The 27,819-nt window shown below is 36.8% G+C and overlaps 1 protein-coding gene across 1 annotated transcript in view; it reads right to left on the reverse strand.

Moving 5' to 3' along the window:
* GRM3 (glutamate metabotropic receptor 3) overlaps positions 1-27,375 on the reverse strand; it is a 208,734-nt gene extending 181,359 nt beyond the window's left edge. Inside the window, exon 1 of the mRNA XM_079151695.1 lies at positions 26,410-27,375. The gene's annotated coding sequence lies outside the window, so the exon portion shown is untranslated. The remainder of the gene's footprint in view (positions 1-26,409) is intronic.
* Between the last annotated feature and the right edge of the window lie 444 nt (positions 27,376-27,819).

Here is a 27,819-nt window from a genome sequence, read left to right on the forward strand (position 1 = left end):
AAGCATAGGCTGAATGACCTGGTAGATGTATAATTAGGCTGGGAAGAATTGAAAGGAATCAGTCAGGTAAGAAGTTTTAATACAGCACTCAAGAGAAAGTCTTGATCAAGATGGTGAAATTGGGAGTGGATTCAAGATACCACTTGGAAATGAAACCAAACAGATTTGTTGACTAAAGATGTGAGGACAAACTCTTTGGGGTTACCAAAGCCATATTACTGATTACACGAGGATATTGGAATCCCATTAAAAGACAAGTCACAAAGGGGTACTGGTTGCTAAAGTAGCATATGACGAATTTGCCACATTGTGTATCTAATGGAATTGCCTGACAGGCATTTGGAAATGTGAGCTTGGAGTTTGGGAGGGAGATTAGAGGTAAGTTTGCTAGCAGCTCTATGATCACTAATTGATAGTGGTTTCCACAGAGCAGGTGAGATCCCTTGCTGTGCAAGCTAATTCTAAGTTTTTACCCTCCTTGAGTTATGAACTCTCTTGAGACTATGATGAAAGCTATGAATGTCTTTGCCAGAAAAAATAGGCAAATACACAAAAACAAAATTTTTTTAGGCTTTTTGTTAATATATCTTGGTATTAAAAAAAAAAAAGTGATGAAAAAAATTTTAAATACTTGAAACAGAATTAGAAAAGACCCAGAGACAGAAAGCACACCAGGGAAGAGCAAAGGTGTTTAAAAAGATGATTTGAAATATTTGGAGTTACATAGTGTTTCAAAGATCTGAAAACTGAGAAGTTGTTAAATATGGTGATTATTGACTTTGGAATTCATTGTTGATCTAGAATTAGGAAGAAATCACTCAGGGGTGGTGGGGGACAGAAGTCAACCTATAGGGAGATAAGGAGTAACTGAATTGTGAGACTGTTGAGTAAGTAGTGTGGCTAGGTATATTCTGCTCTTATATTAAGTTTAGTCATAAAGGTAAGAAGATAGTGATAACTGGAAAGAATACGTAGTCTCAGGAATATTTTTAATATGATTTAAGAAATACTAGGCATGATTGTAGAAGAGAAGGAATTAATCAAGATGGAGGACAAGATGTAAGAAAAATAATCATTAGGAAATTTAAGATAAACTTTTCCAGTTGCATGTTACTACTAGCTGTTTTGCACTTTTGGAGGACAAAGTAATGCTCACTCCACATTGACAATAGTAACTCGCAACTAAGTTTTATAAAGATATGTTTTATGGGGCATAAGGACACATTAAAAAAAACAAAAAAACAAAACAAAACTGAGTGAAGAATAGCCAAATCTGAGGATTTTCTTCCTTAAACTGGCTGAAGTGTTTTCTCAGAAAGAGAGATGTGATTGTGGCCATTGCTGACAGCCATTCTCAGTGGCAGAAGTTAACTCTTGGTATCTGTGTTCTCTATCCTCAACTGTGGACCTGAATTTGTAGCTCCCCATTGAAATCATGTGGGGATGTTTTGAAAGTACTGATAACAGAGCCTGCCTGATTTAATTTGGGTGGGGTGTGGACATGCAAATTTTTGAAGATGATACTCTGTGAAGGCAACATGGAGAATCACTATTTTAACATATTCACAGGGCTTCACTTTATCCATTGGAGGTTTTGGAGTTCATTTAGATACTTTCCAAATGCTATTTGAGGAAGGTATTGTCACTGGCTAAAGTCTTCAGAGTCTTACCAGACTCCAAGGAGAAATCTTCATTCTCTTGGGATACTAAGACAGTGACTTTGTTCTCTTTGCCCCAGCTTAATCCAGCCTTTTCACCCATAGGTAAGAGATAGAAAGTGCTAACAGGAGCTTATGCTTTGGTCACTTGGAAAATTCAAGCTTAAGGGAAATGTAAGTATAAGGCAAGGCTCCCAGGAAATACACTTTCTCTCTTTTCTAAAATCACCACCTGATGATTAACTGGGCTACACAAAATACAGTCATGTACTCTTGGTTGAAGAAACAGTTTGTGCATGATAGATGGGAGTGAGTCTGTTCCTCAGTGACAGTTACTTTTCCAGGGTAAGAGCATGTAGCCACAATTCTATTTTCAGGGTAGGTCTATGCTATATCCCTTGCAGCTCCTCTTCCTCCCTTCCACATTTCCCTGATCTCTAAAGAAGGGGTCATTAGAAAGTGTGAGAATTGCCCAAGGATTATATGAAGTTGTGGCAGTTAAAGTGAATGCCTCATTAGCATGTGAGAGAAAAGCCCAAACAACACCATCAAAGGGTGTTAAACCAATCCAATGGGGTGGTGGGGTGGTGGTTAGAATTAATTGAAAGCACTCTAAAGCCAACACTAATGAAAGAATGATTTCCTTAATAGTAATTTAGCCTGCCTGTGAAGGTGTGTACGTTTTCATGTTAATATAAAAGTGCTGATTAGCTAAATTGTTCATAACTGATGGCCTATATAATTAAAACAATAAAAACTATTTTGATGTTTCAGGTTTTGTTTTGTTTTGTTTTTGAACTAGCAGAATCTTGCTAAGGAGAGTATCTAAGCATTTAAAGCAGTAGATTATAACACTACTGTTACAGCCTGATGACAATTGAAATAATAAAGACACACAAAACAAAACAATAAGATGGACAAACCTGAGTTAAGAACCTAAGGAAATCACTTACTTTGAATTTGTGTCCATAAACTGGAAAAGTCTCCCATCAAACAGGGCATATTTAGAGGATTGGTGACTAGGGTGGGTTGGTAGGGGAGGAAGCAATGGAAAAAAAAAAAAAAAGGGTTGATTAGCTATTAAAATTTCCCTTCAAACCAACAGTTTGGCTCCCTCCAGTGTCTGCTTAAAGAGCCTGTTGTTTATTGATTGGGTAAAAGTGAGTGGAAGGCTTGGCGAGTGATTATTAGAACTTGCAACTCCAACAAAACCCTAGTTGGTATTTCAGAACTTCATGTCTCTTTGCTTCAAATGACATCTCTCAAGAGCAGAGTGTTTCAGAAGCTGAAAAGATTCTTCAGTTTCCTGGAGATTTGGGCTTGCTAGTCAGAGGTGATCAATTATAAAAGATTGGGGCCAAAGTATGTGAGCGATGGGCCATCTATTGCTTGACCATGCTATTTTATCTCTGCTATGTATCCCAATTCCAGGAAATCACGTCTAAGAGTAGAGTAAGGCAATGCGACTCCTCCACTTTTCCCAAGGGTGGTTGAAGTGTTATGCTGTGGCTCTGCTAAAATCTTGGTCACATAGATAATGTAATGTTGAAGCTCAGCTTCATATTTATTGAAATAACCTATCTCTACTTTGTGAAATCAGGAAAAGGCAGCAGGCACAGTGGGTGAGGGAGAATCCTACAGGACAACTTGAGATTCTTACTGTGGTATGTACTAGTATTCCTTCACTGAAAGTAAAACAATCACTACTGAATAGCGTATCTCAACCACAGGTATTTCCTCTCTCTGCTTTTGGGACCTAGTTAAATCATCCATTATTCTATGACCTTAATTCTGTAACAATCTGGGCCAGTCAGGCAACTCTACTATTTAGGTCATATGTGCTTGTACTGCATTGTTAGTTACCTGGTATACGTAGAACATCAGTTATTTTACAAAATAATTTTGAAGGATTTTGACATTTGCAATAGAGATGATCCGTAAGTTGTTCATTTGATAAATTGCTTCCTGCTGCCTTCTTCCTGTCAGAGGTACTGAGCCTGAAAATGAGATCAAACTTCCGGAAAGAAATATGCTTTATATAAATGTTCCTACTCATATTATTTCATAGTCTCCTATGACAACCTTAGCGTCAAAGATTTATTCTGGGTAGTTAAATTATACAACAAAATATCTGTCGTGAATTTTGGCAAGAAATTCACTAACTGGGTAACTTGCCAGGCACAGGTATCCATATGGAATATGGAATAAACAGAAATTGGGAAAATAGGTAAGATCATGTTCACCAGAGCTTGTGTCTCTGAATTAGTTTCCCAATTTGCTCTGATAAAACAAATATCAGGTTCATCAGTGCCTCAGTCTGTATTTTTAGCAAAATGTACTTCATGAACAAGACAGTTTTTCACACACACACACACACACACACACACACACACACACACACACATTCATAGCTGGTCTGAATACTACAATTGATTTGAGGGGGAGAGTTCTGAAACTTGAAGAACTATCTGGGAAGTGTGAATAATTAAAGCAAAACCCAAAATGGCTCCAAAACATCAAAATCTGTTTGAGGTGACTTACAGAGGTGAATATCTACTTTTAAACAGAAAACCCCTCACTTAAATTGCTCAGGTTTTAGGTGAAAAAAGAAATCACAACCCTCACAAACATTTACTTAAGTACACAATTGGTTCTGAAGAGACTATTTTAATTTTTGTGGAGTTAAGCCTGAGAGAGACCATATCTTGTGAATAGAGTCATATTTTGGGCCATAAAAAGGCAGTGTGGTATCTTGAAGGATCTTTCCATTTGCTTCTAGGAGTAAACCATTTTCTAAAGTTAATACAGAGAAAAGGGAAGCTAATCAGATCATCTTCTGTGGTGTGAGATGAAAGATTCTTTCTTTCTATAAAGTGAGTTATTAATTCCCAAAATTTTATCCTAGATTCCCCTGCTTATTAAGTGAAGCTTAAAACCTCTAAGGGATTATTTGACTTTCAATATCTCAAGCTTTTGTTAAATACATTTCAACTTGCTCCTGTAATTAACATTAACATCAAGTTCTTATTTCTAACTTCAAGGCTCTCAGAAAGCTAAGATTACAATATAAATTTAGATAAAAATGATTAGAGGGTAAGAGTAGTCAAAAATATGAATGACAGAAAATATGTCTAACAGCCCACATTGTTGTGTACTCCTCAAACTTGTTCTTCCTCAGATTTTGCCGAATATAAGTAAACGTCTGACACTCTGAGTTAACATTTAAAAATACGCATTAGTTTCATAATCACTGCAGTGCAGAAGTTATTAAAGCAACAGCAATTCAGCATGAAAGAAGCCAGGAAATTTTCTGCATTACTTTTCTTCTTTATACCAAATGCAATTCCTATGAAATCTTCATTTTCATAATTTTAGATCACACTATCTTCATAAACATAAGAAATAAAACATGATTGATAGACTGTAAAATTCATAGTGGGGTCTATTAAATTATATAACTGTAAGTAAAACATTTGATTAATGGTTGTTTTTCAATATCCATGGGGGAATTATAAAAAGAGTTGAATTCATGTGATTGGTTATGGGATATTACTATTAGAGCGAAGAATAAGAAATTTGTGTCAATAGATATTACTCTAGGTATGGTCTTGGTTCAATATTGGTGAGTTTCAGTTAACATTTAATGAGAACCTCCCAAATGCCAGACCCTAGTAGGTATTTTTATATTTATTACTTTCCCTGATCTGAGCAACATTGTGAGGTGGATTGGAGAAATTTCATGCATCTTTCAGGAGAGTGGAACTTCTAAGTGACAGATTTGGGATTCATAGCATGCTCTTCCCACACCAAATGTGGTGCTCATCCACCTCATGTTTTCTCTATCAAATATATTCAGTTTAGTAACAGCTAAAGAAAATGAAAAAAAAAATTTGATTTCCTCTTGTATCAGGTAAACTTTGACTAATGAAAAATGTATCTTTCTAAGCAGACTTTCACAGTTACCACAATCAATGAAACCTAGAATGAAACTCTTGTATTCTAAGACTTAAATTAGTTTTAGTTATCGTTCCCAGAAAGTTAAGAAAGTTCATCTTTATAATATGTTAAAATCAACCTCTCATTGATTTAAATGATGGTGGGCAGATATTCCCGAGGCTAAGCTATTACAGCCCCTTAGTTCTAGGAGGCTCAATTAAGAATGAAATTAGTACTATGCCTGACTTTGGGTTTACTAGCACTGTGTGTTAAGAGAAGATGAGTATGTAGTTAAATTTTGTGATTGTGTGGGTGAATCACCCTCTATGGGCTTCTTGGCCAAATGTAACCTACATATGTTTGCACCAGAGTTGTGCAGGCTGTACTGGGTAGAGATGATTTTGTCATTTCTTTTGGATGAGCCTCCTGTAGCTTCTGAATGCACTCTTTGTTCCAAAATCCCAGGACACAATGGATAGTCATCAACAATGGCTTGTTTCTTTTTAGAGTGTCAAAAACAATTGAGGTAAACAATGTCTAGCATCTGATCTCGACTTTTATTGCATAAATAATTTTGAACTTTGTGTAAAAGGGGGGTAAATCTCATTGATTGATTATTTGATTCATTCACATTGTATGTTCTAAAAAACTGTGTGAAGGTCAAGATGATATCTTTTTTTTTTTTTTTTTGTGGTGCTGGGGATTGAACCCAGGGCCTTGTGCTTGTAAGGCAAGCACTCTACCAACTGAGCTATATCCCCAGCCCTCAAGATTATATCTAACATCCATAATCCGTGTATCAAGTCCTTTCAGGTTTTAATTACTAAAATTTTTCTTTAAATCATTCATTTGCCATTATTTCAAAATCTGCCAACTCAGTTCATGCTATCATTTTCTGTCTTCTAAACACTTGCAAATGTCCCATAATTGGTCCACTTGTATCCATTTTGATCCCTCAGCCCACTCTGTTTTCCACATTCTTATGAACATTATTCTTTTTTTATTTTTTAAGTAAATGAATGAATGACCCACTCTCTCTGGTACTTTAACGATTTCCCATAGGTCTTAGGATAAGGAAAACCCCCCACCCGTTCACCATTTCCATTTTCAATGTTCTAGTCACTGACTCTTCAGTTCCTTGTAGGTGCCATATTCTCTTCTTTAAAATGATCTCTGCAGCTGCCCATTCCTCTTCATACGATTTGATTTCTTCCCATCTTCTCTTAGTTAACTCTTACTTACCCTCCATTTGTCATTTTTTTCCCCCATGGGAACCTGACTTCTAGGATATTGAATCCTCTCACAACATTGTATACCACTTATTTTTATCATGTGCCATAGTTGTAAATTTATATTTCTTTGAGACATTTGAATCTGTCTCCCTATTTAATAAGCTGCACTTGTGCATAGACTTATATGGCTTACCATTACTCTCAGCCTAAAATGTTATAAATTTCTTAACAAGATCTATATGGCCTTTTGATCTTTCCTTAATTTCTGATCTGACCTTAATCATGATTGTTCAGTCTAATCTCCAAGGAATTATAAGACATGTACTTCAGTAGAATATAAAACATTTGTGGATTCTTTTTTGTCCAATGTTCCCCCTTAGATATTCCATCTCTTAGCCAATCTTAATGAAAAATCTGCATAAATAAGGAGTAGTCACTGTTTCTACTTCCTCAAAACCAGTTTTTTTCCTCAACCTCTTCAATTTTCTCCTTATAGTCATGTGAGATTTTCAACACTTTAATCCTATTTTTTTAAATCAAGACATCAAAAACATTGCATTGATAATTTTCTGACATAATTCACCCTCCTAGAAGCATCAGTACAGTTATTACTGTCTTCTTTGAAAAAAAAAAGTTCTTCTCTGTTTTTATGATACCATCTTCTCTTGGTTTGCCTCTTACCTCAATGACCACTATTTATTAACATTTGTATTTTATTTTTTGATTTTCATGATGCCAGGTTTCAAACCTAGGGTCTAGTACATGCTAGGAAAACACTCTACCACTGAGCCATATCCGTAACGCTGATACTTATTATTGTTTAGTAAGCACCTACCAACTGCCATACCCTAGTAGGTATTTTTATATTTATTGTCTTCTTTGATCTGAGTAACATTGTAAGATTGATATCATACTGAAATACTCACTACCTCAAAACTACTTGTCTGGATTTTTTTCTTTTTTATTGTTCCTTCTTAATGTCACTATAAAAAGCATTACTCCAGTGCTTGGTCTGGGACACTGTATCCTTCCATATTACATTTATATTCCAAGAGATCTTGTTGGCAAAATTGTCTGTTATTAGACAGTGAATGTTTTATAAGTACATTTTAAATTTCTAATAAAGGTTATTGAGTATTTGCAAATAAATACTATTTCATTTTTATCTACTGCATTAGATATAGATTTTTATACTGGTCCCAAATTTGGTGCATCTTTTTAAATTTAATGTGTTAATTTAACTTATCAGGGAAAAAACTATAACAGAAATTATAAACTACTGCAGAATATCTGAATGGATATGTTTAGTTTAGAAACAAATGCTAAGTTTGGAGGCAAAGATATTGGGCTTAGGTGGGCCGATACTTAAGCATAAAGGCAAGGCTACAAAAATAAACTATTAGAATTTATTTAGAAAATAAGCATTTGAAAAAGATTGTGTTTCATATGAAGTTCATAGCTTCAAAAATTCGTCTCTAAAATAAAAGCTAATAACTCAGGAGTCATAGCCTAACAGACAATATGATTAAAAATATTTGAGTACATGAAAGGAATATTTGAACCAAGGGCTGACATAACAAAACTCTTAAAAACATCATAGACTTTAGATATATATGAAACCAAAATAAAATTTCATCATTAAAATTTATTAATTTCCTCATGGTGGTACAAAAGCAAACACTATAGCAAGATATTAAAACATTATCACTAAACTATGGTAATATACCCTGTCAGTCAATGTCAGGAGCTCATTATAATTCAATAAATATTTATTGAGGGCTCATTGTGTTCAAGGTCTTTATTCCTTTTTTCCCTCCTCCATTACTTTATTTACTCACTCAACAAGTATTATTTTTAAGATGTAATAGACTTCAGCACAGAAATTACCAGAACATTACTTTTAGTGCAAGGAATATATACAGCCAGGTGCAGTGGCACGAATCTTTAGTCCCAGCTACTCTGAAGGGAGACTGAGGGAGGAAGGATTCCAAGTTCAAGGAAAGCCTGGGCAATTTTAACCAGACCCTGACTCAAAATAAAAAGGGCTGGGGATGTAGCTCAATGACAGAGCACCCCTGTGTTCAAACCCCAGTACAGCAAAAAAATAAAAATTAAAAAAATGTGTAGCAGTTAATAAAACCATTCTTATCAAGTAGGAATAATGAAGGTATTGAAAGATAAAATATGATATGGTAATGAGGTTATTTCAAAGCATATAATTTTGGATTTTGAAAATATATGAAAGAAGGAAGCAAGAGGTAACACATTTAAAATTAAATTTGGTTAAAATATTTGCAATTATTTTTTAAAAAGTTTACAAGGTAGTATGCTTGAAACTAATATTTCCTTAATTCTGATACAATTTGTTACAAGATTCACCATGAATACAAGGATATATTTAGGCAGAAAATATGTTATTACATAAAATGTGCAAATAAATAGAATTATATCTCAATTGCAGAAACATTAAACTGCAAGAGGAAAGTACCTATACTGTTTTATGGAAGAATTATTGTAAATAGTAAATCAATTTACGAGCTAATGGTGTTTTCTAGCCTTATATGACTTATTGATTGGTTTCATTTTTTGATGTCATTTAAAACATATCTTATAATTAATTTCAGAACAACATTGGCAAAACATTGTTTTTATTTTGCATTTAGATAGGTCTTTCCAGTGTCATTTGATTCAGAGTACTATTTTTTTTTTTAATTGTCTAAGAAAGCCGGGTGCAGGGGCAGATGCCTGTAATCCCAGCTATTTGGAAGACTGAGGCAGGAAGAATCACAAGTTAAAGGTCAGCGTTGGCAACTGAGTGAGATCCTGTCTCAAAATAAAAAGTAAGAAGTACTGGGGATGTACCTCAGTGGTAGAGCACCCCTGGGTTCAATTCACAGTACTACAAGAAAAACAAAAATAAAATAAATAAGTAGAAGTAAAACAAAATTGTTTAGGAATACGTTGCTTTCATAATTACACAAAGGTTTTTCTAGCCTCAGAAAATAGATCATCAGAAAATATGGCTCCCACACTCTACATTCTACCAAGTACCTTTTGAATTTTTAAAAATCCTGAGCACATGATCACTTATAGGTTAACACTACACATAGTGCAAGTTCTATACAACTGAGTTACTTGAGGTCAAATCTACATATTCCCAGCACTTACTGCAGGGTCCGACACATAAAGAAGGTGCTACTCAAAAGTTTTTGGAAAGAATGAATGGATGTGCCAAAATATACTAAGTTAAAGCAAACAGACACATGTACTAAGATATTAAGGACTTTACTACCAAGATATTTTCTTAGTCATTATAATTGTTTATTACGATACATAATGTTTTTTCCTGTTAAAAGCAGTAAGTAAATTGAGTTAAGAAAGAAAAGACTTGGGGGAGTCTCCTAAGCCTAAGTCCATGATTTTGGGGAACCCATTCCCTTGTAGACTTCATTCACTCTTCTTAGCTAAAATATTAGATGAGGGACCTTGATGACTCTCATGCTTTTTCTAATTTTAAATGTAGAGTTTTAAAACTGTAAATAAAGATCTTTGAGGATAGTGAATGCATTTTTGATGGTTTACCGTTCTGCTTCTCAGTTCTATACTTGGTACCTAGCATAGTACCAAGCTTGATAGTCTCAACTAACACCTATTGAAGGCATAAATAAAAAAAATAGTAAGATTAAGTGAAAGAAACTACAGAAGTAACATCATAAGGTCAATATTAGCTAACTGAGATGTGTATGGGAGTATCATATTTGAGTAAGTCAGAATACTATATACTATCAACATTCATAGCTAGCAGTATCACAATTTATCAGCAAATGCTCAGATCTCCCCTTTGTGAGAACTGATAACCTAGCTGATGTTCAAAAATAGATATAATTTTTACTAAGTGCTTTTATAATCAGATCACCTAATCAAACCATAGAAGCCACAGCCTTATACATCTTTATTAATGAGTAAGACTGCATTTTATAATCAGACTTCTGATGTCATCAAGAATCTTTCTTTGGGATTATTTCAAACCAAATTATCAAAATAAAGATTTTCAGACATTGTATTTTATCTTTTCCTTTTGCTGATAAATTATTTGGTTCACCTTTTCTTTTTTCTTTATTTTGGGAATTAGGGCTTTCCAATGAGCCCATGTAATGCTAAGAACTGTCTCCAGATACTGAGTTTACATTACAAAATTCCCAGTCTGTCAGAGATCTTCTCCTAGGATACATGGAAAAGCAAAGTTCAGCTAAACTGCAAAATTAATTCATGATCACTTCTGAATAGAGAGAAAAGGTTGCTTAAAGCTGTTTTGCTTTCCTCTTAGGGATTTAAGGTCAGTTTCAAGAAGTAAAATTACTATTCTTTCAAAGTTGTCTCTCCTGATTTGTATTCCTCTAATTATCTCCTCAGGACCTCTTTCTTTTTAACTTGTAAACTCAGCTTAATAAATCAATTCAAGGATTAGCTACATGTAAATATACCTGATCTGACAGATGGACAGGTAAAGGAATAAATAGGACAAGATTTTTTCTTGACCAGTGGCTTCACCAATATATCAATTAGTTTTGTTTTACACAAGGAATCTGAGGCATTTTCCCCTCAGAAAACAAGGAAAATTAATTTTCTTCTTTGCTTTAAATTTTCTTCCTCCTCTTTTTACAATATAAAAATGGAAACTAGCAAACAGATTCTGGAGATCAAAAAACAAATAATTTGTAAAGAAACAAGACCTTAGAATATGATTCTTTTAGCTTTAGCTAAGTCTCAACTTATTGAAATTGGAAGACTTTATGCAAAAATAAAAGCATAAGCAGTTAAATATATTCAGCTGAATAATATTAGCAAGTTGAGACAATATATAACTAAAGTACCAATTTTTAATTTTTAAAAAAGTCCAGAATGTTGTTAGGGGACAGACGGATTAGGACGGTGGTAACACGAGGTTGAGAATAATTCTATAATGTGGGCCCAACTGTGCTGAGCCCCATATGCTTTCTTTGCCAAGAAACAATATACCTGCAGCCCTGCCTGGCCTCAGTGAACAGGATATGTTACATTCCTCAGCAAATTACCTGTTCACTGAAGGAGAAGCACAGGCCCAAATAACATTGATAAGAGGAACGCGTTACCCTGAAGGAGGAGACTTTTGTAACCAGATCCTGAAACTCTGGGAGGTAAGGATAGTTCCTCTTAGCCGTAAAATCTGTAGGAAAGTATGGTTAAGAATCCAATTAGTTCCTCCATTCTTCTCTCACTCTCCCCTTACCCTCATTATATATCATCATTTGCTTATCAGGGAAAACATTCGGCCTTTGGTTTTTTGGGATTGGCTTATTTCACTTAGCATGATATTCTCCAATTCCATCCATTTATTTGCAAATGCCATAATATTATTCTTCTTTACCGCTGAATAAGGAAATGAGAGGGAGCTGGGGTATGAAAAATCGGGAATGAGACAGACATCATTACCCTTTGTACATGTATGATTACACGAATGGTGTGACTCTACATCGTGTACAACCATAGAAATGAAATGATGTACCACATTTGTGTACAACGAATCAAAATGCAGTCTGTAAAAAAAAAAAAAAAAAAAAAAAAAAATCCAATTAGAACCAATCAGCAACGGCCAAGGTGACCTAGAGTTGCCATGACAATGGGGACTTGAAAGTCTGATGTTGCCCTGCTGTCAGTCAAAAGTCAAGAGGTGAACCTGGGGGGACTCTGGAAACATCTGTGGGATCCCCAGTAAAACTGGGAAGCAGAAGAGGCACATGGTCCCTCTCTTCTCTTAGAGGACCCACTCTCTCCCTTGAGAGTGTCCCCTTTCCTTTTTCCCTATCCTTTCAGTGAACTCATTCCTGTTATTCTTTCTGACTTGATTACAAGAATCGGAGTTCAGAGAGGGGATCTTCATGGTGCTTCAGTTTCTCAGAAGGACCCAGCTCCATAACATTGTCAGTAGGTTTAAAGTCGTTTTCTATTTTCAAATCGAGGGATATAAGTCAGTTATTCATGTATATATGAGTGTATAATTTTACACAATCTAATTTGGGGATGCATTCACAAAAGAGGTAATAGTCAACTGATCAGGTTCATGAACTCTGAAGCCAAATGCCAGGTTGGTGTCCTACCTGTGCCCTTAGTACCTATACATATTTATGTTTTAGTTTCTTCCTTTGTCAAATGGAGGTAACAACACCTACTTCACAGGGATATTGTGAAGATTCAGTGAATCAGTATAGGTAAAACAAATAGAACAGTACCTGGCAAATTTTAAACAATCAATTAAAATTATCCTCATTCACATTATCCTCATTCTGCTAAAATGCTGTAGAAAATATGTGAACAACTTTTATTTTATTTTGAGAAGTATTGTGACAGAGTTGGGATTAAGTGGGACACCTTAAAGTGTTATTTACTGGCACTGGTGGGAATTGGTATTGTCGAATGAAATGTGCTTTTATTCTGAGGGATTCTGGGGATGAGGAAGCTGACTTTCCTGGGAAGTTTAGTCAACTTTGAGTTTTTGTTTATCTCCCTGTTTCCCATTGTTTATACTTCACTGTTTAAGGTGAATGAACAGGTAAAAATTTGCAGAATGAGGACATATACTGAAGAAAAAGGAAACATTTCTAGAATTATTATTAATGACTTTGCTAGATAGCAATTAATTTAGATTTTAAAATAGGACCTAATTCTTTTTTTTTTTAGTATAATGAGATAATGATTCAGACTTGGGATGCTGAATTCTGTCATAAAGTTTACTTATAGAAATTGTAGGGCTAAAAGAAATCCTAAAGATCAATACCCCAATCTTAAAGATGAGTAAAATGAGCTCCAGAGTAATTTAACTAACCACTACTGTTTATTCAATAAATGTTCATTGATCTTCTGCTATGTAGGACTGGTTCTGCAGGATAACAGATATAGCTATGAATACACAGGCCTGGCCTTGGTCTTTTTAGCACTTAAAAACTACAGTGGGGAGATAGACAATTATGTAGTGTGATGAAGGGAAGTACAGAGAGTTGAAGAGACCAGAAGTGTTAGAGAATTTAAAGTGAGCCCTGAAGGAAAATTGGAGTGGGCAATGCACTGGGAGCTGCTGAGCCTGTGGGCAGTCCTAGGGAAAAGGGCCAGACATGTAAGCTGTTTCCTTTGTGTGGAATATGAAGTGTGAGGGGCAAGGAATGAGAAAGAAAGCTAGATATATATGCAAATCAAGGGGTGGGGGTGGCAGGTAAATAGTGATTCCAAGATCACAAAGCAATGGAAAATCTTTGGAAAGTTTTAAGCCGAGGTAACATACTCAGATTTGTCTATTTCAAAGATCATTTTGGTTGTAGCCAGAGGATGAAGACAAGATTCAGAGGCCAGTGGTGGCTCTTAGGAGCCTGGGGGAGAGACAATGGTGGTTTAACCTATTTGTGGACACAGGTTATCAATCATAGCTGCATAGAGAATATATATTTCATTCCTACATATTATTTTCAAAGGATTAGTGTTTTGATGAATTTTACTCTGACACAATTCCTTTTTAAAAAATCCCCTCTTTCCCTTTATTAAACAAGGGGTTTGATACAGCATGCCCTTTTCTATTGTTGAAGAAAGAAAATGATTATCTTAATTATTTTGGCTGGTGTTTTTCACCCAACAGCTAATTCCTACCTAGTAGGCACTCTTCATTTTTATGTCTATTAGATTCATTTCATGTTTCATATTCCCATTGCCACTGCCCTAGTTTAGGCCATCATTACCTCTCACCTGGACTGATGCCATAACCTGCCAACTCATCTCCCTGCCTCCCATGCAAAGATTTCCTTGTATTTATCTTCATATTGTGCTTTCAGATTCCCCAGACACCTTTGGAGATTTCCATCTGACTGTAGGAGAAATGTTAGCCATTACTGCATCTTCTTTTAGAGATTTATCTTCTGCCCTCATCCTCACATACTCTGCTCTCAAACCAAGCCAGATCACAAAAGGAACCCCACTCCTCCATACACACACACCCTCTCTACGTCTGCACAGGTCTATAATGGTGTTCTTTATTAGTTTTTCAGCCAGGGCACAGATGCAAATTTTCCATGATAATCCTATGTTGTGTCAAACAGAAGTCTTACTAACTTCTCAGTGGTCTCCCAGCCTAGCTCCTGAATTTTTCTGTTATTATATTGTTTTTACTGTTGTTAAACAGTAAAACATCTGGTCTCTCCTACAAGATTGTAAGTCCTTAGGTCAGGCACCATGTCTTGTTCAGTTCCTTGAAATTAACAGGTAATCATTAAGGATTTATTTCAGTGACTTGATGTCACAATGCCAAATTTTAAAATATTTATATGAAGTTATTTTGTTTGAGATCCAAAATGCCTTCAGGAAAATAGTGCAATTTATGGATTAAAATTAAAAATGTAACAAAATAATTCTTATTTTTAAAGTGCAACACAAGAAGGGGAGAAATTGCATTAATATTTCATCATGGAAGGTATTCACTGATTAAATTTAAAAATTAAAATAGGGCTTCATTCATTAAATATTTATTAAATATTGTTATATGTTCCATGCATTATTTTAGACTTTGCTAAAAAGGACAAAAAACATCTTTGTCCTTTTGGAGCTAATTCTAGTCAGGGAGACAGATAAATGTTTTAGCCAAATCTAAAATTATTTCACAGACATGGATTTCTGTAAGTCTTAATGTAGATAACCCAATATCAAGCATTTTTTTGGATTATAAAGACAGTCATAATCTTTCTTACTTAGACTGTATTACTATCATCATACATTCATCAAGCATCTATCAGAATAGCAGTGCCTAGGTGCTTTGCTAAATCCTGGTATTCACAGTCAAATAGGGAACAGTAGATATCTAAGCAAGTGGGTTCACTGCATGTCAGTATGTCCCAAGGAAGAGAGTATCAGGAAATGCTTACAAGGACCAAAGAACATGGTATCATAAAAGGGGCTAGTTCTGACTCCAGCCAGGGACATACAGAGGATGAGAAAGGGACCAGCTGCATTAATGCTTTAGTAATGGAGCAGAAAAGATGGCTATACAGGACTGGCCCATATGCCTGAGACTTTTCTGTAAAATTATGTGAGTGATTCCTGTAACATCAGCCATGGTGAAAGGGGGCACAGAAAGAGGTAATAGAACACCAGAAATGCGAGTCTGTGTTGAGTGGACCCCTGAAAGAACAAAAATCAAGGAGGTGTGGTCAGATAAACTGTATCAAGAAACTTAGGTGAGGGAGCTTCAGCAATGGACAAAGAAGTCTAGACATGGAGTTGTGTGTGCCTACACACACGCTAAGCCTTAAAAAGATGGGGGCCAGAGTATGCCAAGCCTGTCCGGTGAGAACCGCTCTTTTCCCATAAACCCCTTGCCCATGACTACCTTCCACCCCTAACTTTGGAGAAACCAGAACTTGGATTAGTAAGAAAAACAAAGAAGGGTAGAGGATAACCCTAGGAGCATTTGGGCTCCTTTTCAGACTTGAAATAAGCTCCTGCTGGGATTGGAGAAAAGACTTCAAAGTTTCAGTTATTATTGGTCTAGGCATACTGATTTTTGAACAGAGACTATTTTCAAATTAAGGCTTATTGTATTATTACACAAGCTTATTTTACTGAATATATTTTAAAGGGAAGTGAGAAATAAAAAAACAAATCCGCCTTTTTATTTTACTATAAAGTTATTGTTCTTCTTACCTATTGCTCTGCCAAGATACGGTTCACTATTCATGTGTATGTCCACTGAGGACTGTATGGATGTTTTAGATAAAAATTGCTTTGGTAGGAAAGATGGAAACTTCATTAGTATAGACTTCAATGAAGTAGGATTTTGAAGTTGAATTTAAATATAGGTTTGTGGAAAGGAGAAAGAGAACACCTTCTAAATGAAGTTACTGTTAACAATGAAGTACAAGTCCTATCCTGGATACAAAAAGAAAGCAGGTGTTGGTATTTAGGAAAACAGAATGGAAGGATACATCTGGGGTCTGACTGTAAAAGGCCTTGACGACCAACCCTAAGAAGCTATTTTTCAGTAATGAGTTTACATTTAATTTTTTAAAAAAACCTAAGAGTAGAATGGAAAACTTAGTTATTCATCAAGTTTTTCTTTTACTTTTTAAAAATCACATAATTAATTTTTCTTCTTGGTACTTTGTTGTGTAGTGTCTGACTCTTAGTATTGCAAGCAGTTATTTCTGGAACAGTGACTGGACACACAGTAGGGGCTCATTAAATAATTGAAGGAGAGACTTAAGAAGATAAACTATTAAAGAAGACTGAGAGAAAAGTGGTAGCCTGGGTTAGATTTCGACAGTGGCAGAAGAGAAAAGACACTATGCTGTTTAAATTATGAAGTGGGCACCAGCAGAGCACCAAACAGGAGGGACATGTAGGGAATTCCAAGATGTTGAACTACCTTCTGGGGAGATGATGTTGTCTCTCCTAGAACCTGGAAGTAAGAGGAAAGGAGCTGGTTTGGAGGGGTTGGGCTTTAGGTACGTGGAGCCTGCTATGTCAGTGGGCAGTGCCATCACAGGGAGAAGCACTGTGACCATCATAGAAGACCAGACAGTCAGGCTCTGCTGGAGATAGAGTGTGACTTTCAACAATGAAATATTGTGTCTGTCTGAGCTAAGTTTTAAAAACTCAAACTTCATTGTTTGGAAGAACAGAAGTGTGGTCTTTTAATTTTTTTTAAATTTATTTTTTAATTAATTTTTTTTTTTTTTACTCTTTGTGAAGTTGCTATTAAGTGTGGAATTTCAGTGAAGGCGAAGAATTAGCGTAGCACCCCCAACCCCCACCAGGAGCTAAGGCGGGTGGCCCAGTCTGAGCCTCCTCCACTCTCACTGCCCATGCACATTCTCTCAGCATTTTTCCCATGTGGTTCTGAACGCTGCTTAGGAAACTATCTTTGTGAAGATTGCCAGCTTCAGCTAAGCAACCATTCACTTGAACGAAGTAGAAGCTGAGTGCAGAATGTGTAAGTTGCCAAATGAGGTTCTCCCCACCCCCTGCTGCCCTGCAGATCCGGAGGGCAGTGGGGAGAATTGTGACAAAGCAATGTTTTCCCACATCCCCTGGCTTGCAAGGATATAGCCACAAAGACAATTTGAGTTCTAAGTGGGTAGTTTTACAAATCAAGATCCTATTCTTAGAAATGTTTCCTTAATGGTACTCCTCAAACACCAGTAACTTCTCTTTCTTGTATCTCAATATCACAGTTACAAAATACAGATAAAAATCAAGAAAGGGGAAAGTTTCCTGATAAGACTATGCAAAAGATAGGTATTGTATGTGTTTGTGTGTCCTACAGGAAGTTATTTTAAGAAACAGAAAAATTCCTCTGTCACAAAAGTAATTCAAGGCTTCTAGAAAATCTATTCATACAATTCAAACTGCTTTATTAGTGGAGCTTAATTAATTAATACTCAGGCTTATAGACTTTAGTTTAGACAACTGGTTAATCCAATTAGAGTGGAATTGCTGTGGGAAATAATTTGGTACAAGCTGTTCATTGGATGGTCCCTGTATGACCATCATTTTGTGTGTAAGCGATACGGACTGAATATTTGTGTTCCTTCAGAATTCATATCCTGAACCCTTAATCCCCAATGTGAGAGTATTTGGAAATGAGGATTTTGTCAGATAATTCAGTTTAGATGAGATCTTTAGGGTGGGGTCCCTATGAGCAGACTTGTGTCCATCAGAGCTCTCCCTTTCTCTCCCTGCTTGGATACAGCAAAATAGCAGCCTGTGGGGGGAGAGGTCCCTCACCAGGAACCAAATCTGCTGGCACCTTAATTTTGGATTTCTCATACTCCAGAACTGAGAACTGTTTGTCCTTTATGGCATTTTGTTATAGCAGCCTGCGCAGACTAAGTCAGCAGTGTTCTCAATTAAGCTTAACTTGTGTCCAAGCATAATCTGAAGTTTATTTAATATGTGGATTTCTAAACCCCAATCTTTTTTTATTATTTTAATTAGTCTGGGATGCATCCGCCCAGTATTCTTCATTTTAAGTCAAATTTAAAGTGATGCAAATGCAGGCTCTTCTGGGCAATTATTTGCCAAACACTATTTATAGCAGAGGTTAGCAGGTGATTACACTTGTTCACAGGGTGGGAGGGTGGGAAGCAAAGGGAGAGGAGAGAGACTCTGACTTTGTCCTTCACCTTCATCACTCTTCCTTACTTGAAGTGTTCCAACCTTTCCCATTTGAGGAGCACCTAAAACTACAGCTTCCTTCAAATATCACATGGCAAAGATCACAAATTTAGAATCTTGGAAAAGCAAAGAGAGTGAGCTTGATGTAAACTTCATTTGTTCAATAACTGCAGAGGTCGATTTCTTCTAAACTACTACAATATGAGTATTCAGGAAATCATAGCCAAGTAAGGTCTTGTTTAGGCAAAATTGTGATGTAGGCCAAAATTCATTGACCCCTTTCCACGAAACTGGGTGAAGTTAGTTTGCTGAAAAGTGGGCCTATAGATTCAGAGTGTGTTGGAGACAATACACTGGATGGACCTAAAAAATGATTTTTTTGTACCTTTTGGATGTGAAACTTTAGTTTAAAATTTGGAGAGTTTAGTGAACCAAGGCAGGTACTAGAAGAGATTTTTAGAGGAGTAGGGCAACTGGAAGTTTTGAAATTCTTCAATGTAATTTTGCTAAGGGCAGGGTTTGAGCAAAGCCTCAGAATCAGATGTGTTACGAATGCACATCCCATGTCCTGGCTCCTTATCAGTTCTGAAGTGAGGGCTGACTTGGACCAGTATTTCTGAACCTGACAGAAATCAGTGGGATCAATGCATTAGCAAGTAGAGGGTCTCTGCTTTTTCAGGGAAAATAAGAAGTTTCAAAATAGAAACAGTTAATTATATTCTTCAGCTCTCATTTTCTCCTTGAGGCAGATTCAAATACCAACCATTTCTGACCTTGTAGTGCCATCTCTCAAATTGGCATGCATTTTGACATATTTTTTGAAAGCATTTTCCATTATGTTGTATTCACCAACACATGGTGTATTAAAACTGTTAAGCAAAATACAAAATATTACTAATAATCTATCTTCTATGTCTTATTAACAAGGAAAAGAAACAGCTTCTGCCAGATGGAGGGACCGATCTGTGATATCCATTTTTTTTAATGTCCATAAAATATTCTAGTACAAATCGCAAATCAGAGAAAGACCCTCAAGTAAAGATTCACATTTCAGTTCTTTGGTTGTGTGAAAATAAGTATAAATTTATGCGATTAAGGCAGCAGGTTTCCTGCCTGTAGGAAAATACCCAGGTCAGAGATTGATGAGATCTGAGTTTTTTCAGAGCAGCCCAACTGACTGCACCTTTGGAACCACCAGCAGGTCACTTCACTTCTCCTATGCTTAGTGTGTTTAAAATTTACAATCTCTGAGTCCATCCAGCTTCATGCTGTTGTATGTACTGTGGATAAATGCCCTGATGTGTAAGATGCTGAGAGTTTCTTACATAAAGATGAACAATTACTATTCCAGCTGGGTAAAGAAATTTCAAAATTTTACTAGTCTACAAAACATTTTTGCCAGCTTGTTTTCCTGGTTTGAAGTAATTAGGTTGTAAGAGGAGAGAAACACGAATATTTTGGCCCTGACAAAGCAGCAATGCTATTCACCTCCATGATGGTTGGTTGTGAAACTAGATTCTTGCCACTGTATTTAGCTTTATAGATTGTGATGTTGATTGAAATCAGTTTCTAGGAAATTTTCAGAGATGGTGTCTATTCTCAGATTGTTAATAAATATATCATTTTCATAGACATTTTTGTTTCTCTGACCGCCACCCCCCAACACCTGTTGTTTATTTCTTGCATTGCATTTCTTTGCTTTTCATAAGGGACTCTGGGGTGGAGAAGACCTAGCCTGTAAGACTATTGGATTCCCTTTGATTGGTCATTGTTCACTTCTTTACCAAAGCATGCTTCTCCACTTGGAGCTCAGAAAATATTTGTTGAATGAAGTAAAGCCTGGCAAAGGAACAAATCGGGAGGCAGTGTAGCTTAGAAGGCAACAGAATACATCTTTCAGTAAGAAAATTTTGAATTCCTTGTTAAGTACTGTACTTGGGCAATTTTTTGCATCTGGCCTCCATTTAGTAGTCTATAAAATAGGGCTCACTTTACCTACCTTATAGGTTTCTTGTAGTATTAAACCAGATAACCATGTTATAACCATGTTGTAGCAGAATTCTTACCTCAGGGGAATTGGCCAAAAATTATCATCTATTATTTTGACATATCATAAGTTTTATCACTTTAGCATCCAACACAGTATCTCCACAGAGCATAAGAATATATATATATATATATATATATATATATATATATATATACATATACACACATATACACACACATTTATACTCACACATATTTAATTTATGTTGTATATATATTTAACATCTTAAATTTGCATTCATCTGTTAAATGAAGTAACATATTTTTCATTCACTTGATGATTCTGATAACCCCTTCTCTACTCTAGAATTTCAAGTTTGATTTGGAAGCACCTTCCACTTTACATGTTTGTGAAACTTTGTGTATATTTTATCTTTTTCATTTTTATTTTTCTCACTATAACCTCTGAATCTTGTTTTGGTCATAATAGGTGCTTAATATTTTTGGATCAGTTGTTTTTCTATTAACTACTTTTTTTTTTCTTGTTGTAATCACTTTGGTAAGGGAGTCTCCTCAAATTCTAAATCTACTCTAAAGTGAACCATTAATTTGGAAATCACTATACTGCCCATACTCCCATATTGGTTGCATTTTTTTTTGAAACTATGTGTTGGCATCATAGTTTTGAAAATTTGTCTGTTGGGTGGATATCTATACTCTTCCAACTGAATTTACTCGAACATTGTGTTTGAGTGTAGTGTGGATATAGGCAATGACAGTGAAAGTAAATTCTGATAAAGAATGAAAGATGAGAGCTACCTGTGCTTTCTGTGTTGATGTCTTCTTTGTATATGGCTTCATTTTCAAACATGGTGTTTTAATCTATGCTTTGTATAGTTATATCTAAATGTTTTCCAAATTTATTTCCCTCCTTAAAGCACATTGTACAATTTCTAGTTCCATAATAAGATTGTTCATTTGATGAGAAGAGATTATACTCTGTGTAGACACTGAATTCTTAGAATGCCTCTCTGTGCCAGGGTGAAATTGCAAATATATTAATGGCCTACTTTTCCTATACCAAGAAAATTGATTTCCCCTTTGTTTCTAAGGAAAATCATTTTGAGGGTACTCGCCACTGTGTGATGAATGGCACTAAAAAACACCTTGGGACTGCAGGAGGGAGAGCGCTGGTTTAAAAATTGTTTAATCCATGCAGTACAATTTTATTCCCTTAAAAATACTTTGAATTTTGGCATGGCACTTCTATTCACTGTCACCAATGTGTGTATGTACCATCTAATGCTCAACAAGCATTAAGGAGGACGCCACCAAATGGTGTCTTTAGTTGCTGAACACCTTACACCTAGTCCTGTATTTTCTGGACTCGCCAAGTGTGCCTAGCAACTTATTTCCTGGTTTATATCATTTACTCCTCTACTGTCTAGCGGAACTCACATTTCAATGCCTGGGACTTCCAGATACAATTGAGTGGGATGGTGAGTCTACCAAGATATTTGCTTAAGAATCTTAAAGAAGCCTACACATGTCTTGGAACCAGATTTTAAGTGAATAAAGTGAAAACCTGTTTTTCTCTGATAGTTATTTCAGGCTTTTCTATTTATAAAGTAACCTTCCCATATGGTTTCTCCATTTAAATCTAAAATATTCCATATTGATAGAGGAATGATTTAAGCTTACTTTTCATGATACAGCACAGTAAAGAATTTGGCCTTAATTCTACTTGCTTTTTCAGTTTGTTTCAGTATGAAGGGACCACTGTAAATTCTAACAGAATTACTATATTGTGTTCATATACACAGAAACGCTATATACAATGTTGTGGTCCTAGCACATTCTATTAATTATGGAAATCACTTTTGTTTTCAATAGTAGAATTTACATGACAACAGCTTCTGGGGCTCAGTGGAGCATCAGACTTGCATGTCACAGAATTCCCTTGTAGTGTGGGCGTTGACAGGGTTCTGTTGACAACAAATTTGCAATGAAAATGTCTCATAACTGTGTACCCACATAGGACATTGCTCAGAAGGGATCATTTGAATATTCACATTGGTCACTAATGTCAGAGAAGGCAATTTCTTCACTCTTGCATTAGTAAAGTAAATTATTAGGAATATATAGCCATAAACATACATATAAATGGCCTAAAAGATATATCTTAAATATTTAGCAAAGATGTCCCGAACTATCACCCTTATGTTTTCTCTTGTAATTGTATTAAGGTTTTGTATTTTATAAGTCCAGTATAAATGCTAGATGCAGACTCTAAATTGGATAAAAGGATGAACTAGACCAGAGGGGTATGAGAAGGAGTTAGTAATATGATAAAAAACAATCAGAAAAAATTAGGCTGACTATCACAACAAAGTTCTTAATAGGGAGAATCATTATGCTGTGAAATAGTCTTTCTAAGACCTACAAGAAGTCATTATGTGAATCATATAAAATCAGACTGGACTGCAGTATTCCAAAATACAGTAAGACCAAGTCCATTTTACAAGTGAAAGGAGGACGACCTAATAGTTTCTATCATCTCAGTGATTACTATGATTGTACTCATTTTATGTGTTCAATCTTGATCATCTTCTTTCATTTTATGCTACTTTTTTGAGAACAATTTAAGCAAATTCATGTAATGCAGAATTGGATGCATTTAGCAGAGTCTCAAAAGAGATGAGAATCCACAATGAACTCAGTGTAAAATAGCAAAGCAAGACAACTGAGTAAATATCTTCCCTTTTTTTGGAGGTTACTACTGGAAAATGCAAGTCTCACCCTGCAACTCTGGCCTTACTCCAATGTGCATAAATGTATCCTGCTCTCCTGCTTTTTCAATAGTAATTAGGTATTAATTTTCACTTCTTTTGTTTAATGGTTTCTTGGGGTGATTTTTTTCCTTGGGTGATGTTGAGTGCAGAAAAACAAATTGAATAATATTTCATCCCCAAGTCAACAGGCTATATTTTGTTAGGAGATAAAACTCTAGAAAAGATCACATTTCCTTTCATGACTGATTACTTTTATGGAATGGACAAGAAAGAGAAGATGGTTTAATAAAAAAAAATAAATAAAGAATTTGACATGAAAAAAAGAGGAAAATTTACCTAGGGAAGTGGTAACATGATGTTGCAATGAATCTTTTAAAATTAGAACATCTTCAATTTTGTGTGGTTCTAATTGATCACCTGTCGTGGAGTAGACAAGTAGGATAGGTGACCTTTGACAAATATCCTATTTCTTTCATGTAATACAAGTATTAATTTTAACTTTAATATCACTTAATTTTATGCTGTCTTTGTATTTGTTCAACTTAATTGCAGTAACATAAAATCAGAGATGGGCTCATTTTGGTAGTTGATAATTGTGGGATAAATCATCTATCTAATTTACACTTCTTTTCACATACACACAAAAACTTTTTAAAAAGTCCACCATATACAAAAGTGTGATTAACAGAATATATTTTCTTTATTTATAATATCTGTTCATGTAGCTTTCCACACATTTTCTTGACTTACAGATGGCATATTCCTGAAGTGCAAAAAAAAACATTCAAGTTCAATAAATATCCTTTCCTTTAAGCCCCACAATTTAGCCTAATTTGTGGGCTAGGACAGTTTTCTCTGATTTAAGGTGCACATTTTGTGGTAAGGATCTAGATTAATGAAATAGTGGCTTAAGGCCCAAATTTGGAGGAGTGGCAGGGCTTATTAATATGAGGTTTTCTTATTCATTTTCTTGTTTTTAGTCCAAGTTTCAAGACTTTCTCTCCACATTTTGTATGCTGAACACAAGATAGCCTAGGACCTGTCTATTCAAAGTATCTGTGTACTCCTGCTGGGCGATCAGAACCCCAAAGGGTGGACAGCTCAAATGCACAGGTGGGGGAAATCTTTTTAAGTGTGATGCTGCACTTTCGAAAAGATAATATCACTTTATTAATGCCTGGTGTATAATGGTTTCCAAATCTTTTCAAATTCTATTAGACATTAGACTGCTTTTAGAAAAAAGGCACATAGTAATATAATAGAATCATAACGACAGTTCAAGTGTCCTGAACATATTTGCTAGGAATTGTTATCCCTGGAGGAGTGTAATGGTAATCTATATATAGTAATACACATTTGAAATACACTTAGGCAAACAATAGAGTTCAGATACCAGCCTTAAAAAATGATTCGATAAATTAAAACAGATTTACACTTAGGTAAGTGAATAATGCTCCCAAATGAATGCTTCTTTCATTTCCATCCAAAGAAACATAATATAACTCAACTCAATAGTTCTAGGTCCCAGCAACACAAAGAAATCCAATCAAAGAAACTTCAAGTAATGAACTGTGCCTAGGGTGCTAAACTCATACTAATCTCGGCTCACAATAATCTCAACTTTGAATATAGCAAAATGTAATTATCTCTATACATACCCAAAATATATCTATTACTATTCAAACAAGAGTGGACATATTTTATAAGTAAATCATTTGAGTACTTGACCACAGATCTTTAGAAGTATATAGTTTTGTTTTTAAAATTTACGTTGCTCTAAGATACTTAACAAACCATCTGTCTAACAGTATTATATATGCCTTAGAGACTTTTTACACATTTGTTGACCCAAGGAAGAACTAGAAGGAAATTAAATGAAAATTTTAAGATCAAGCTTATTGGATATATTACTTAGTCTATTTTTGGATGGAGAATCTCCCGCCCTCTCTTAGTTATCTCACTGTCAGATAAGAAAATGGAACAGAATCGATGAAGAGATATGCTCCCAGACTGGCTCTTTGATTTTTCGTTCAAGCCAAAAGGAGTGAAGGACAGCAAGTTAGGGCTCCTTTCCAAGCATGCCTGAGGGAGGGCGAACCTTTGACTGCCCCTGCCTGCAAAGCTTATCCCAGCAGCACCAGGTCCTGCAGACCGCTACCCACCTCGCCTGGCAACCTCCACACCCACATGAAACTGCCAGTGTGTCAGCCAGTCATCTCACGGGTTCCTGTGCACAAAGCCTTGCAAGCTCCCAAATAGAAATGAAGCGTGAGCCCAGAGCAGAGCTGGAGCGGTTGGCTTGTGAATCTGGTCTCTCTGGGGGGTCTACTAGTACTAGTTAGTCCCTCTACCTCTTGCTCCCTGGCCGCAGATGTGTGCCCTGAAATCTGCCTCTTACCGGAGACACAGACGTGCGCGCAAACACACAAATTCTCACTCACGCACACCTACACCGCCTCTGCCCTCTACCTTTCCCACCCTCTGCGTATCTGTAGGGACTGGTCTGTGCCGTGCCTCTACTTTCCCAGCTGTGCCTAACCCATCCGACACCCAAGCTCCTGCGCCCTCGCTGGGCGCCCTCCAGAGGGACACATCTTCCTCTGGGCTCCTTACCTCGCACCGACAACTCCTGGCAGGAACTGGAGCTGACCACCGTGGCAGCGGCAGCGGTGAGCCTGCACCCGGGCTCTGGCTCATGGTTGGTCCTCTGCATCCGACACAAAAGAGGTAGCTTGCTGCCTTTGTCCTTTCCAAATCCAAGGGAGAACTTATTTTGCCCCCGAAATGGCCAACTTGTGCGTGCAGCTTCCTGTCACCGTGCCCCCTGCCCCCGCCCCCTCCTGGCTGTGCGCTGGACCACTGCCTGGCGGCAGAGCATCCAGGCCTCCGAGTCAAGGGGGAGTGGGAAAAGGGAGGGGTAGAGGAGAAGAAAGGGAGGAGGTTGGGGGAAATGGGGACCCAGTGGTCTTCTGCGGAGGGAAGGGAAGCACTTCAGAGCCCAGTTCCCCTCCTCCTCTTTACAGGCAAACCCACTTCCTAGGCGCGGAAGCAACTTTCCTTCACCTTGGACAGGCTGAAACCGTCGCAGCTAATTGGGACTCTCAGCTGAGGCATGGACCTTCTGGCATTCTTTCCTTCTCATTTTTTTCTCCTTCCCTCTTTCTCTTTCTGCCTTCCCTCTCCCCTCCCCCTTCTTCCCTCCTTTTATAGGGGTGTATCTGCAGAGTCTTCAGTGAGCCAGGGTACCTAGAGGAGAGGATTATTATAAAGAAAGCCAGGGCGGTATTGCTGGTTGCTTTGCCTCACTCGGATTGAAATCCTTAGGCAGTGCAAGCAAAGGTGGGTGAATTTCGGAGAAGTGGGGTGAAGGGGCGTGGGGCAGTAGAGTGGGCGTCGTCGGCTCCAACTTTGAAGCTCTGCTAGAGCTCTTGGCTTGCGGATGAGCTGGGACTAACAGTCGTTCCTAGGAAGAACTCTCTTGTGGTCCCGGTGCAACTGGCTGACCGCATGCTGGAGAAGACAAGGGAAAGCTGGAGCGAGTGAGCCAGGGAGGCGGGTGCACAGCTCTGCCCCACACGCGGCTCAACTGCACATTGGGAGCCCCGGGAGAGGGCTTGTGCAGAACAATCCCTGGGTCAGGAGGGAGGGAGACGCTCCGGTTTCCTAGCAACTCTCATCAATCTTCTCCGGAGAGCTCCCTCTGAAGGAATTCGATTGGACAGCCCCTGGAGAGAAGTCACGCCCCTTCAAGAATGCTCGACTGCTGCTTTTTCGCATTCTCCCAAATTTCTTGGGCGGAATAAGATTCTAGAGGAGTGTTGAATTATCTTCTTTCTTATGCTACTGTGCAAACCACACTGCTCCCTTGCAGCTACCCCCTACGCCCACAAATTAGTTCTCTAGTCCTACTTGTGGTTAGAATTGTCAGGGTTTTCTACAGAACCTCTTCTTTCTTCTTAAAATTAAATAAATAAAAACCTTAAATCGGTGACGTAGGCACAAAAGAGAAAAAGGCACACGGAA

This window comes from Sciurus vulgaris, assembly GCF_902686455.1.
Source record: "Sciurus vulgaris genome assembly, chromosome: 8".
NCBI lineage: Eukaryota > Metazoa > Chordata > Mammalia > Rodentia > Sciuridae > Sciurus > Sciurus vulgaris.